This window comes from Dreissena polymorpha, chromosome 5 (genome assembly GCF_020536995.1).
Source record: "Dreissena polymorpha isolate Duluth1 chromosome 5, UMN_Dpol_1.0, whole genome shotgun sequence".
NCBI classification, from domain to species: Eukaryota; Metazoa; Mollusca; class Bivalvia; order Myida; family Dreissenidae; genus Dreissena; species Dreissena polymorpha.
In genome coordinates this window covers 109,788,376-109,800,428 of record NC_068359.1, presented here as the reverse complement: position 1 = coordinate 109,800,428, position 12,053 = coordinate 109,788,376, and positions in this window count along the sequence as shown.

Here is a 12,053-nt window from a genome sequence, read left to right as displayed (position 1 = left end):
ATACATGGGAAAAATCTAGTTTTTGATGAAATCACGAAAAAATTTCGCAAGTTTTACATAACCGAAATTACAAAATGCGTTATGTGGATATACCGATACCCTACCGAAATATCCGAAATCAAACTTTCATAAAAACAATGTTTCATTAGTTATTTAGTGTATTTCGCAACAATCTATATTAAAATACGCAGTTTTTCGATAAATAATCAATATTAATGGGGATTTCGTGGGATCTCGGGGATTCCTGGGGATTTTGGTAATTGCGGGAATGTCGGTATTTTTTCACACACGTCAAAATGGCCGACTTCGACAGAAAGAACGCTTAAAAGTATTTACAAAATAACATCATCACAAACGATGTAAAGTGAACGCTACTTATCCGTTTTGTAGATAAGTATACGATCAATTGGAAAACACTAACATTTTACATAAAAAAAACGCCAGTGGATATGGAAATCTTCATCGTTGGAAATAGCAGACGGCGTCGACCAATGGCTGTCAATACAAGTTCGAAAAGAACGCGAGAAAGTATTAACAAAATAACATAGATGATGTAAAGTGAACGCTAATTCGCTGTTTTGTAGATAAGTATACGATCTATTGAAAAACCATAACATTTGACACAAAAACACCCGTGGATATGGAAATCTTCAGCGTAACGAAATAGCAGACATCGCACGGCGTCTCATCTGGGTCTACGCTGTTTGCCAAGGCCGATAATATAATGAATGGAAATGCACAAACTCAGTAACTGGCAAGCACATATGCATTAGTAGGTTGTTTCGTGATTATTCAGAAACGACTACATAACTCTTTTGGTTCAGCCAGTGCAACTTAACAGAAATAAGTATAAAAAGTTTCTACATCTGCCAACAATGTGCCAACTTAATACAAGGTAAGTTGTTTACATTATTTAAAATATTGCAAGCTTACAGTACTCAACAATAAACAGCTGGTACAATGTATTATCATCGTTTTAATTTTAATAAGCCCTTGGTTAATTACCCTTTTTAATGTTATGGATCAATGCATCTCTAACACCTTCAATTGACTTGTTCATGAAAAATATACACCCTCAGTGCATGTTATCCCATACACCATCAATCACTTACGAAGGCTCGATTGGTCATTCTCGGCTCGGGTACTACTTACCGGTACATGTACCCCGGGTACTCTTAACTTTACTTACATGTTCCCTGGGTACGGTAAATAAACTTAAACATGCCCGCAAATATTAGATTGTATCCGAGTTGTATATCCGCCAAAAATCCGATGTCGTTAAACATGCTACCGATAACGTAAAACAATATTGTTAACCTTAAACAACCTTCTCTTTTAAAAAATCTGCATCAACATGCTTTTTAGTTTGAGTGTTGAGAGGACGCCGTAGGAATAAGCAAGTAATCAAGAATACGTCTCTGTTTCTGCTTTTATTTCCTTCATGTATAATGACGATAAGGATTGACGACTAACATTGACGACAATGATCACAAGCATTTACGACTAACACTGACGACAAGCATTGTTAAATTAACGATTTAATTTGAATAATAAGATTATAGTACAACAGATATGCTTTTCAAAGTATAATATAATAGCATACACTCATTAGAATAAGAGGTTTCATAAATAACATATGATACATTTTCAATCAATATCGAAATATCTTATTCAATAATTATTACACAGCATGAATTAATTGTTAAAACATAATATAAATACCGAATATGGTGTTCCCCATTTAACGGACCTTGCAAACCAAAAAATGTTTCTTTAAAAAAAATCTATGACGGTAAAAAGTGAGCGTGCGATGTCGCGGAAAATATTATACTTGACGACGTCATACAATGACGCGACTTTAAACAATTTAAGATTTAAAATTAAATCACATCATTGATTTTAACAATGAGTTTTGATAATATAAATGCCATTGAACAGAAAATTGACATAAATGTAAACATAATTAATTTTTACAAAATACCCGACAACAACCGATTTAGTGTTAAAATTCCCGGGTACGTTTTAGTATATTTACCGTACCCAGGGTACGAGCCTTACTAACTGTATTATTATTATATCTCACCGACTACAAGGTACCTTTACCTTGTTGTGTTTATCAACCTTGAATTTATGTAAAGTCCGGCTTTCTTTACTTTTTTTTTTCATTCATTTGATTACGCAATTGTTGACGTACCTCGTGGAAAATTATTTGAATCTTTGGATTTTAATGGCGACAAGCTGGAAGTGTCAATTTATTTTAAAAACGAATCTAAGATTTTAAGTATTGTGTGTTTTTCATGCATAATTCAGTGTTTTCCAGAAAATTGAGTACCAGTTATATGGCCAGCAACTATGCAGTAAAACAAAAGCATTTATGACATTTACTTGATATATTTGGGAAAAGAAGCAGTCATGTAAATGTAAGAGTAAATGTAACCGGCAGAATCGCTGGCTGCCGGTATTTAAAGAGAACACTGATAATAGTAAACTAAATCTCTACGACACGATTACAGCGTTGTAAAATTGTGTTTTGGGTGATAATGGTTAGTAATTCATACAAATGTTATTAAAAATATTGTGCTTTAAAATTAATTTTGAGAATGGGATGGAAGAACAGAAAATGAAGAGCATACAGGGATGGAAATAAGTGGTTTCCCATGAGCCCGGGGCAAGTAGATTTTGGCCTGGGCAACTCAATTTCAAAAGTTGGTAAACTTGTTTTTTTTTTAATCTTAAAACAATTCAGTGCAATAAAAATTGAAAAACAATTGATCACCATGGATCAATACTAGTTAAATAACATTCATTATATAGGAATAGGACATGATTCAATTCAGGCTCATAATAATACATCATGCATTGAACATGTGTATTGTCAGCAAATGTATATAATTATCTATTATTTTATTAAAAAAATATAATAATATTCACATGTTCATATTTCTGGGCTCGTTATTCTTTATCTGGGCAACCAAAATACTAAAGATGGTTGCCCACAATAGTAAAAAGTTAGTTTCAATCCCTGGCATATCATTGTAACTTTATTGTTTAACTGCATTGCATTAAAATTGTGATTGAGGTAAGCTTGTTGTTTATAGTATATTTACTTTTGAGCTCGACTATTATAAATGAAATATATATAGTGTAGCTATCCTACTCACCCCGGCGTAAGTGCGCGCATTGGAATGTTTGCGTACCACCTCGAATATATTTCCTATGTCCATTGACATATTGCTTTCATACATGTATTTTGCTTCTTAACCAACATGACCCCAATGTATAAACAAAAGCAGATAACTGTATCAAGCATTTTGTAACAATTATGGCCTTTTTTTCACTAAGAATAAGCATATAATTGATAAATCTATTTTAAAGTTTGCGTACCACCTTTAAATTGCCACAACTTTTTTATTATGCTCTCCCCAAATTTTTTAAGGGGGGAGCATATAGTCGCCGCTTCGTTTGTCCGTCCATGCACAATTTTTGTCCGGGCTATTTCTCAGCAACTAATGACTGTAATTCAATTTAACTTAATGGGAAGCTTCACTACCAAGAGGAGACATGCAAATTATCAGCCGGTTCTGGTCAGATGATTTTTCACAGAGTTACAATGTATGGCCCTATGAAATTTTCCATTAACTGTACATATAACGCGATCTACCTGTTGGCGTATTCGTTATTACTGGGAAAAATCTAGTTTTTTATTAAATCACGAAAAAGTGGTGTTTTTTATTGCGCAATCGCTATAAACACGTGGCTTGGCCGGAAGTACATGTAGCCTTAATAGCAACCCCAAGACAATTCACCCCCAGGAGACAATTGACGGGCTAGACAATTCAAATTAGATTTTTCATACCCCAATTTTTCGATTTTCGTAATCATTTTTGTCGTACCCAAATGTTTTTCGTACCCAAATTTGTTCGTACCTAAAAAAAAATTCGTGCCCATTATTTTCGTACCCAAATGTTTTTCGTACCCAAATTTTACGTACCCAATTTTTTTCGTACCCCTTTTTTTTCGTGCCCAATTTTTTTCGTACCCATTTTTTTCGTACCTAAATTTTTGTTCGTACCAAATTTTTTCCGTAACAATTTTTTTTTTTTCGTACCCATTTTTTTCGTACCCAAATGTTTTTTGTTCCTAATTGTTTTCGTACCCAATTTTTTTTTCGTACCCATTTTTTTCGTACCGAAATGTTTTTCGTACCCAAATTTGTTCGTACCCATTTTTTTTTCGTACCAATCTTTTTCGTGCCAATTTGTTCGTACCCAATTTTTTGTTATACCCATTTTTTTCGTACCCAAATAAAAAAATCGCACCCATTTTTTTAGTACCCAAATTTGTTTCGTACCCAAATTTTTATTTGTACACATTTTTTTCGTACCCAAATAGTTTTCGTACCCTATTTTTTTTTGTTTCCTTTATTTTTTTGTACTCTAATTTGTTTTCGTAACCAAATTAGTTTTTTTTCCTGCCCATATTATGTTCGTACCCATTATTTCTTCGTACACAAATTTGTTCGTACCCAAATTTTTTCGTACCCATATGTCGTACTCAAATTTTTTTCGTACACAAATTTGTTCGTACCTAATTTTTTATTCGTACCCATTTTTTTCGTACCCAAATAGTTTTTCGTACCTTTATGGAATGAGTGATGTATTGGACGTCATCATTGATGACGTTCAATCGAACGAATGATAAAGGGGGCTAAGTTTCGTTAAGCTGAGGCAAATCACTGCGATTTGAGTTTCTTGAAAACTGGCCGAACACGTTTGCTAAAATTTGACATGTATATGGACCAGAATGCGATCTACTTGTTGGCGTAGGCGTTATACCTGGGAAAAATCTAGTTTTCGAGTATTTTGTGTTTAAATATTTTTTCTGCGAAACACAACGCGCGTAGATAAACATTGTGACGTAACGTCATGAAAAGCGCTTAGGCTAGCTTCCATCTTGTTAAGAAACTAAGTTACGCGTTATTAATTCAATATATATACAGTTAGGCGTTAAATCTATAAACAACGACGTAATAATTGTGTTTGAATATCAATACGAAGTACACATGCATGTCTTTTGTGCAGATCGAGTGTGGTTGTTTAGATATTCATGACATAAATTTATGTTATTTTGTGCGAAGAGTTGAAGAAAGGTTTACACGGCGAAGCTTTCCGAGACGTGTCAGATAAATGTAAGTACACACTGGTATTAACATGGTATTCTATTTATCCGATAATATCTTTAATATACATGATAATCATGAGACAAATACATTATTAATTTAGGGTTTAATTATTGAATCAATAAATAAACGTGAGCAGTAAATCAATTTAGTATAAACAACACGCTTACCTTAATGACGACAATAATCCAATATAATATAACAATTACAATTATGTATGATAAACACACAGTCCGAAATACGTTTTTGCATTCGTTCGATGCTTTAAACAAATAAATAACTGTTAAAAACATCCAGAGAATTTAACTCAAATTGTTTGTTTTGACAAATAAATTACGTCACACAACATACGTCATAAATTGCGCAATCAGTTGCATGCAAAATAAAAGTACGGAAAGCCGGTTTTGAGAAATGTTTATATAGTGGAGCAAAATAGTATGATATAAACAATAACAAACGATAGAGTGGTGACGGACTTCTCAAAATAGCATTAATTGAAATAGTTTCATGTATATTAAAATCTCTGTGATATCTTTGGTTACCATCATCAAATACACAGAAAAAATAAAATACAATGTAAGTATCACGTGTACTTTAATTTGTCCGAGGAGTTGAAGAAAGGTTTACACGGCGAGGCTTGCCGTGAGCAACACATCATTAGCAGCATAAAGTGCGTAACAAATAAACAAAATAATCAAACATAATTATAATTTCACATAGCACATTAAAATATCTATTGCAACTGACACCGTTTTTTAGCGAAATTTGATGACTCAATTTCAGCTTTAACAAGAGTTATAAAAAAACTTAATTTAGTATAAAAGTCACGCTTACCTAAATGACATCGTTAATCCAATGTTTATAACAATAAGTTGACTACTTTAATCCAAAGTTTATAACAAACAATTTGAAACGATATGCACTTTCACCTTTATTAATCCATGTCTTTATCGAAACTTAGTTCAAACCACACAATTGTATTGTATTTCTATCTATGTTTACATTTATGCATGATAAACACACAATCCGAAATACGTTTTGCATTCGTTCGATGCTTTAAACAAATAGTTTACAGATAAAAAACACAACGACATGTCCTCAAATTCCAGAGAGTGTAAATAAAACCATTGTGTTTCGTCACCGAAATGACGTCACACAATGTACTGCGTAGTACATTTCGTAATATAAAATCAAAGCGCTGATTGCATTCCAAAATGAATTCAACACTATCTTGAACGCAAAGCTATAATGATGTTTCAATAAAATACACATAATTTTGTAGACAAAGAAAAAGGCTAAGGCTTAATGCTTGTCGATAGTGTTTAAGATGGGGATGTCCGACACACTGCAGTTGTTTGCTCTTTTCACGTTTTTAATATTATAGTCATGGGAATTGAAGTTCTACTTTTTTAGGTAGCTAATCGAACGGCCTCGAAAAAATAAACACGTCTGCGAGTATTATGGTTACTATCATGTGATATGTATATAAAAAATTTTTGCGAGAACTTTGGTTACCATCATTAAATGCACAAAAAGAAATAGGTTTTCAATTTTATTTCATCTCCCCACTCATTCCATCCCGCGAAACCCTTAAGGTGTCGCAACTCTAGTATTTTGTTCGTACCCTTTTTTTTTCGTACTCAAATTTGTTTTCGTACCCAAATTATTTTTTTTTCGTACCCACTGCCCACATATTTTTTCGTACCCAAATTTTTGTCGAAATAATCGGCTTTCAATTTGATTTGATCTCCCCACTCATTCCATCCCGCGAAACCCTTAAGGTGTCGCAACTCTAGTATGGAATGAGTGATGTATTGGACGTCATCATTGATGACGTTCATTCGAACGAATGATAAAGGGGGCTAAGTTTCGTTAAGTTGAGGCATATAGCCGCGATTTGAGTTTCTTGAAAACTGGCCCAGCACGTTTGCTGAAATTCGACATGTATATGGACAAGAATGCGATCTACCTGTTGGCGTAGGCGTTATACCTGGCAAAAATCAAGTTTTCGAGTATTTTGTGTTTAAATACTTTTATGGGAAAGGGCACGCGCACAGATAAACATTGTGACGTCACTTCACAAACAGCGTTAGACATCCGCCATCTTGTAACGCGACAAAGAAACTCAGTGTTATTAATTCAATAAACACAGAAAATATGATTGTGTTTAATTATCATTAATACAAATGTCTATATTTTGTGCAGCGGATGTTTATTCAGACGGATACGACAGAATTACGTAAGTATCATTGTGTACTTTACAGTAGATTTTACTACGGAAGAAATTTATTATATCTCACTCAGTCACTGACAAAATGAGCTTGACACATAAACAACAACCGGATCGGATTTACATCCACATAATATTGTGCGAATCCGATGCAATTCAAATTACTAATGTTTGATAACGTTTGATGAATTCGTTATATCAATATGCATTAACTTTCAAGGGGAATAATTATAATTGAAATGTGCGATTCAATGACAGTGTTATATTGGGATAATTAGTCGTTTAGCCGTAACAGATAAGTATTTAGTTTGTTGTGTTTCATTTTCAACATAGTTTTACCGTTTTTTCCTTAAAGTAAAACAGTTCAGTCGTCATTATATCTTGAATTTTAAATATTGAAATACATGTCGGATATTTCATATTTTCGGACGTTGCTACGTAAGCTAGTTGTCAACATAATTATTAAGATACATATTTACCTTTTACCATACAGTTGTGCAGCTGTTGTCTACTTAATGACGCGCTGTTTAATGTCTATAATGTTGTTCTGCCCGTGATGATAATAAGTCTTTAAATCAACAAACCCCAGCAATGTCAATGGTCTGTCAACATTAGAAAAATATTAGCTAAAGAAACTTCAGCGTACAATTTATATGGTATTGACATACCTGTACTCTGAAGCCAACTCTGTATCGAAAGTTAACCAGAGTCGTAACATATTTATGTCACGCTATAAATCAAAGAATACTCATTTTCTTGGATACATTTTTACATATATTGGTGAATGAATATAAATTACTGCATCGAGGAATATTTTAAGGTTTAAATGTTTCAAATGCATCTAACAATAGATGAAAATAACTCTCATCAGTCTGAAATTCACAATTTTGAAGCCATTGTCGCTTTGTCCAAGACTAGTTTTCATTTGGATACTGTCGGATCATCCTTGACATCTTTTGCTGATATTGTAAACATTACCTTTGTTTTCTGAAATCTATTATTTGTGATTAACAACATACGTCTGGTGGATTATAAAACTGATTTCAGTGTGAATCAGGTAGTTTTAAATATTTACTTTGAGTTTGTATTTACACTACAATTTGTTAACAACACAAGCCAGAATATTCTAAAATACCGGGAAATGTCATTCTGAATTTGAAAACACTTGAGCACATGGTATACAAATATACAAATACAAATTTTATTTTAAGTCAGTTTGTACATAACAAGTATAACATTAACATCTACATTTTCACAACAATAACACGTATACTGAAAGCGCTTGGACAAAGCGGAACGAATCCGGGTATTTCGGACCAGGGTATTTCCGGGACAGATTTACTCAATATGCAAAGGAAAAATATGATATGCCTAATCGACAATTTCAATTGGGTCACGGAACGCATGGTTTTATTTTTCTATGCGTAATCGGCAATTTTACATTGGGTATTTACACAAATGCGCACCTAATTTGTAGCTCTGTTACAGTAATCTGTGAAACAACGTCATTAATAAAACAAAAAAATATGTTTGACCACAACGGTGGCTAATAATGTTTAGGAAAAATTACAAACAATATAGATTTATCTATAACATAACATGTTAGAATTTTATCATGCATTTATAATCACTCATAATGAGATTTCAATATACAGTTACATGCATAGACAGTTTTTTTAAGCCAGTGCCTTTTCAATTCAGAAAATAAGCAAGATAAACCATAAAATTGGGAAAAATAGATAGTAAACCATAAAATGGAGAAAAATGAGGCATTATTAATATGATTATACATAACAGAATCACAATAATATTGTTTTTAAGTGCATGATTTAGTGCATTTTTAAATTTATATTATAAAATGCTGCTTGAATTTCTTTTTACCTTTCATATGTAAAAAAAGAAATATTATCTGCTAGTGCAAAATATGACTGGTCATTTCGTAGCAAAAGAGAAGAAAATAAGTGCATTAAATAAATGAATTAATATTTTTGTATCTGGAATAGTTGTATTTTAAATCGATCCTCCACCCTATTATGGCCGAATAAGGGCTAAATTGCTTTCCAACTTGAAATGAAAAGGCATATTGGTTGATCGTGTAGCATTTATGTGCAAAACTTGAGGGCCAATTGATAAAGCTTGTTGATGCCAAAACAGGTAATAATAATAATTTATTATCAGGTACATGTACACAAGCAAATAAGTATATTTAACCCTTTCAGTGCGGGAACCGAATTTTAAAGGCCTTTGAAAACAGTTTGGATCCAGGATCCAAACTGTTTGCTATTCTGATAGTATTCTTTGAAAAAAAATCGAAGAAAATGCTAATTTTAGAAATTCAGCAGACAACATTTTAGCAGACGACAAATTTCCCAGCATGCAAAGGGTTAAGATGCTTAAGGTGTGGAAGACTCATAATCAGGTTTGGTGTCCCTCAAACCCTAAGCGTCTTGTTATTACTTATGCAGTTTGTATAGATAGTGCCACATCCTGACACGTAAAGCTTGTGCTTTGTTGGCAGCGTTAGTTAGTAAATATTGGTGTCAATGTTGACAGGGAAACATCCGACTGCATTCACTGTAAGTATTGATTTTTAAAGAATTATTTAACTGCAAAGTACAGTTTATAACTAGTCTGAATTTCGTCAAAAAAATGTCTTACATTTGAGCGTTCTTTAAAGGGATGGGGGGGGGGTTGATGTTCAAACATCCCAAACTGAAAGCACGCAAGCATTAGAAGAAAGTAAAACAGCAGTCTTCATTTATTTATTTTGTGTTCCTCATAAATAACTTATTTCACTGCTTAACATTTCTTTTTTGATCAGCTGGCATGAATAACTGAGTAAGCAGCATTTTAGCAGTGATATAGTAAATTTTATTAGTCATATTAGCCCTTTGCAAACTTTATTTCACACATATTCAAGGACGAGTGCATGTGTTTGCAGGACGAGTGCAAATTTAAGTGCACTCGTCCTGCAGGACGAGTGCAGTTTAGAAATATTTTTGTTTCCTGTAAGTTGCACACTGTTCAAAATTGTGAACAAATGACTTGTGACTGTTGGAAATTGTGAAAATAATTAATTGAGCATTGTTCAAATTTGTGAAAATATGAGTCTCAAACTGTTCAAATTTGTGAGAGAAAAAAAGTCGCTAACTGTCGAAACATGTGAAAAAATGAGTTGCACACTTTTTAAAATACTGACAATTTGCATTGCAAATTCCTCTAATTAAAATACTGACCATTTGCATTGCAAAGTCCTCAAATTTTTGCAAAAACAGCAATCGCTATTTATTTATTTAATAATAATCAGCGTTCTAGATAAGCTGCGTATCAGCGTAATATACGCATTCAAAATATCAAGATACGCTCAATTTATCATTTCCGTGCGTACATTTAAGCAAGCCAATCTGGACTTACGCTAATGCTGTAAATTCTTTGCGTACATGGTAAACAAAAAATATAAACAGCTGATTGTCTTTAGCCAAAAAATGAGACTGGTTATCGTAAAAATTAGAGCTGGATTGTAGAAATAGTTAGCCAGTCGGTATGTATACTCTGTTTTATCTAGATGCATGGTAAATTTAGTATTGATTTTTTTACAGACAGTCAAGCGCTTATGTGTTTATTAAATTACATGAAGTGGTCAGCATGGCTTCTTCCAAGCCAACACAAATTACTTATCAAAGTACAATGGATTCTTTGTGTATGGCAAAAATTGTATTGAGTAATAAACTTGTACTGCCAATACTGAATGATTTAATTTCCTCTGTTTTCAAATCAAAAAAGGAACCACTAAAATGCTAATAAAACAACTGTTGAAAGTTGGCAAAAAAGTTTTCCGTTGGCCACGGTGGTGGACAATAAGGACGAAGATCTTCTTAAATGTAATCTGCCAACAAGTTAAAATAACACGAAATTAAGAAACCTACTAATATGAAGGAATACAAATATAGTTAGTGGTTAATTGTGTTTAACATTATTAAAGTAGAGTGTCTGTACCCCGGCTATATTCTGGTTTTACTTTTAGCAAATTACTCTTCAACCAAGGCAAAATTTGACCATTTACCCCCATGCTTTGAAAAGTGGGGGTATTTACCCCCATGGGTAAAAAATTATCTATAATACTCAATAATTGAGGGAAAAAAACAAGTCTATTATAAAAAAGTTTTCAGTTTAATGAAATTCGTAATTATTTTTTATTTAAAGTTGTTTACGGCCATTTCATATGCCTATATTTCATTTTTTTTATAATGATATTGTGTGACAGAGGTCCTAATTTAAGGACAACTTTTGTGTTTAAACTGTTAAACAAATTAACAGTATACTATATGCAAAGACTCACACTGGAAAAATTAATCATTAAATCTACCATGAATGGAAAGTAAACATTTGTCCCTCTATTTACATTGTTTTTTATCATGACAGAGTTTTTTTTTCTCTAATCCGTGATATTAAAGAAAATATGAAACTGATCAAACAGCGAAGCTCATTCTCGTATGGTATGAAATTACTGAGGGTGTATATCTCATACACCATCACTCACTTACTAAGGCTAGATTGGTCATTGTCGGCTCGGGTACTACTTACATGTACCCTGGGTACTCTAAAGTATACTTACATGTACCCCGGGTACGGAAAATATACTTA